Below are 3,825 nucleotides of genomic sequence, written 5' to 3'. Positions count from 1 at the left end.
ACGGCCACAGCAACGACAGCCTGACCTCTGGCCTGCAGCTGTGGAGGTGTGACCTTGAACCGTTAGCCTTCAAGTGACCTTTGACTCCTATTCCTCCTTCAAGCAACCAATTGCTTATATTAAGTCTAATTGCTTTGGGCTTGAAACACCTAGAGTGGTTTCTGTTTCTGCCCGGAGTGCTGACTGCTATAGAAGACTTCACTGAAGGTCACTTTCTGCATCCTGGAGGCTCTGCTGGCCGGCACTCTACCCACCAGGTCCAGGAAGGTTCCCTGGGGTCTCCTCAGCAGGCCCCATCAGAGAGAGACAAGGCCCTGTAATCAGAGCTGTCATGATGATGTAAGAAATCAGAGAAAGCATCAGCAACAGCTAGCCCAACCCAGGGCATTTTATTAGCTGTACCAGTGCCCTTGCTTTGCATTAAGATTTCAGTGTAGAACAGACAGTTCCACTAACTGGAATCTTCCATTAACATGGTGTTCTGCCTCTGATGTTACTCAGCCCAGGGCTAGGCATCCGTCCTCAGGAGCCAGATTTTATTGCATTGTAGAATTTATAGCTATAAACACTTGGGCAAATTTAAAGAAACATCTCCTTCCAAAAACAAAACAAAAACAAAAACAAAAAAATCAACTCACATTTCCCAAATAAGGACACAGCCCACAGACCCTTCATCATGGGGTAGCAAAAGTGGCCTCTTAACCTCCCCTGCCCTACTCCTCACTGCAGCCTAGTTTCAGGAGGGTGATATAAAAGAGTAACTTATAAAACAACCCCTAGCATGCTGGGTGAGGACTGCAGACACACTGTGGGCTGGTGGGTGCTGACTTCATAATAAGCCCAAAGTTGAGGGTTAAGAAAACAGGGAGAGATAGGGGGCCAGGGAACATGAAGACAGACAGGTTGTGACTGCTGAGGGCAGGAAGGGCTTACACAGGGTAAACACTTAAGATTTTTAATAAAAAGAGCTTTTACCTTGATCAAGTGCCTACTGCGTACATTCCATTTATGATCTTATTTAATCCTCACAATACTATGAGGTAGGATTATTAATCTAGTTTACTTATGAAAAAGCTGAGGTTTAGAAAGATGAAGAAACTTCCTCTAGGACCCCGGGAGAAGCATGATTCAAGTCTAGAGTCTGAGCCCAGAGCAAGTCTTATAAATACTATGCTACACCAATGACTCTGAGGGTGCTCAGAGGTGTTACACCAAAGAAGGGGATCGAAACCAGTTAGGAAAATAACAAGTTTAGAAAATTCTCGGTCAATCAAAACAAAATAGACTGAATGTTTTGTCTGTTTTTGTTACAGAACTTATCAAAACCTTTAACATGCTATTGTAACTGATGGAGAGATAGACCATTGAGAGCTGGCCAGGGAGGAAGAAAGAGTCTTGTTTTCACACACGATTCATAGATAGATCAATATAATTGCAATTACCTAAAAGGGTATTCTACATCCAAATCCCAGACTGAAATGGAGAGAAATTTGTGTGTCCAGCAGTGGACAGCTTTTCAGTGCAGGCAAGAATAAACACATACACATGGTGAATAGACCACACACTGGAGAGAGACATCTTGACTAAGGTGGTTATCATTAGGTGAGTTATGCCAATGTGCTTGTAATTTGTGTTTATTTTTATTTTCTATCCTTATGATAGAAACATCTGCTGTTTTTATACTGCTGCAGACAGAGCTGGCAACATAGTTTGCGGGGCCCAAAGCAAAATGAAAATGCAGGGCTTCTTGTTCAACAAAAATGCTGGTAAATGTACAAAAATAGAGAGCTTTTCTCTTTCTTCTGCGGTTTCTCAACTAACCATGGTGGGTTTTATTTGCTATTTAAAGTCCTTCTAAGTAAAGAAAAACTTAAGGTTTTAAATTATGAGCATGAATTTTTACTGTTCTTTATACTGTGCAATGCCAGGTTTAAATGCAGTCTATGAAACCAAGAGCAGGCAGGACTCTGTGTGACCGTACAGGTCGTGTGCCCATGAAGCCAGCCTCGGTTGCTGAACAAGAAGAAATACTTTCGTGTTACAGTTTTCAAACCGCTAATTTTATTCACCTCAGAAAGTACTGTCAGGTTTCTGACATTCACAGTGTTTCTTCTATGGGAAGGTATGGCACATTTTTGACTGACAGAGCCCACCTTTGAAAGATGATAATGACCACTTCATTAGAGAGAGGGGGGGGGGTCAGCAAGAAAAATGTTTCCCTTGTACTTCTGGAAGCTGTAAATGTCACTGCTCATCGTAAAGAAATGTTCCTATAGGGCCAGGGCTGATAAACCAATCAGGCAGCCTCAGGTGAAGACATTTCATAAGCGTGTTTGAAACTTGCTGGGTAGCTTCAGGGCTGCAGGAGAGGCTGAGAAATGGTTTCCCTGGGAAAGAACAAACTGGGGACATCACCCGGGAGAGCCTGGTCTTTCTAGATGCAGCACTGGGGCAGAGTTAAGGCTGCTTGTCCATCACTTCTTGGAGGGATGAGATGCTGGGCTATGTTTATTAAACCTGTGGGTTGCAGCCTTTCAAGCCCAGCTCCAATCTCTCATTAGCTGGGGGCACCGAGTTGACTACCCTCCGGCACCTGAGCACCCATGCCGTGGGTCCTGGGTGGCACATGTTGTTTCTTCCGGCTTGGTGCTCTCTGTTGGCCCCTCTTCTGCTGCCTCCACGTAGACCTGTTTTTGTGTGAAGGCCCCAGCTGCCCTCTGGGGCTGTGGCTGTCTGCCAACGCCTGCTCTCCCAGCAGCTTTCATTTTTCCTGGCTGTGTCTGTGGTGGGGATGGTAGTGCCAAAGCCCCTCTATCTGGTGAAGGGTCTCTTGCTGTTTCTGTCTCTTTGTTTCCATCCTTCTGTGGCTGATGACCCAGAGCCCTCTGATGACAGTATTCTCCTTTTAAAAAAAAAAAATTGAAAAATACCTTGTGTTTTTAAAACCCCCTTGGAACCAGAGGGCCTCAGAAGGGCTCATGTGGCTAAAAACGGAACATCCCTTCCCTGACCAGGGATGGAACCTGTGCCCTCTGCAGTGGAAGTGCAGAGTCTTAACCACTAGACCACCAGGGAAGCCCTCCCTAGCTGTTCTTTTGTTTGCGCTTTTCTAAGTGCCTCTGCAGAAAACTCTGGATGTAGTTCTGGATGTCTGCATCATGCTGTTTCACCAGGCGGCCCACCAGGGGCTTTCATATCATATTTTTGGTCAGCTATTGAGCCTGGTCTGGAAAGGCTATCCATCAGGCCATCACTGAGAGGGCTGTGCTCTGCACCTGGTCCTCGGGCATCACCTGATCCACCACGCCCACCTGGAAGACCTCCACCGGTGAGAAGAACAACCCCGTATTTCCCTGCCACACAAGATACAGTGCAAGTATGTTGATGTCTTATGCCTTACGTTTCCACCCACTGGTGCCTCTTCTTTGCTCACTCACAAAACTAGCATTTATGATCTTCATAACATCTTGTCAATGAAAAAAATTAATCAATATTCAATCTAAGAAAGAAATGGAAAATTTTGTTCAAGCCAACCTGAGGATTGTAACCAGAGAGACAGTCTTTCAGAAAGCTCTGGGGACTGTTCTGCCCATTAGAGGTCGAAGCACAGTTCTATAAGTTTTTGAGACAAAGGGTTATACATCAAAGTAACATGTTGACAGTTTACACACAGTCCAGCAAGTAGGCCATTGTGATCCTTTACAGGATTGAGAAAGGAATGTCATATCCTGAAAATTGCCTTTTTTTTTTTTCTTGTGAGCAGGCATTCCTGTATCTTCTAAGAGGATCTAGTTTATTAGTTAATGTAAGGGAATTCCCTGGCCG

At 44.8% G+C, this 3,825-nt stretch overlaps 1 non-coding gene across 1 annotated transcript; it reads right to left on the bottom strand.

The window, feature by feature from the left end:
- Nucleotides 1–3,002: 3,002 nt before the first annotated feature.
- On the bottom strand, nt 3,003–3,075 carry TRNAG-UCC (transfer RNA glycine (anticodon UCC)). Its single transcript has one exon. It is a non-coding gene; the product is annotated as a tRNA-Gly (tRNA).
- Between the last annotated feature and the right edge of the window lie 750 nt (nt 3,076–3,825).

Source organism: Lipotes vexillifer, unplaced genomic scaffold (genome assembly GCF_000442215.2).
Source record: "Lipotes vexillifer unplaced genomic scaffold, Lipotes_vexillifer_v1.1 scaffold4, whole genome shotgun sequence".
Lineage (NCBI taxonomy): Eukaryota > Metazoa > Chordata > Mammalia > Artiodactyla > Lipotidae > Lipotes > Lipotes vexillifer.
Note: the sequence above shows the minus strand (reverse complement) of the source record. Positions and strands in the feature narration are given on the sequence as shown.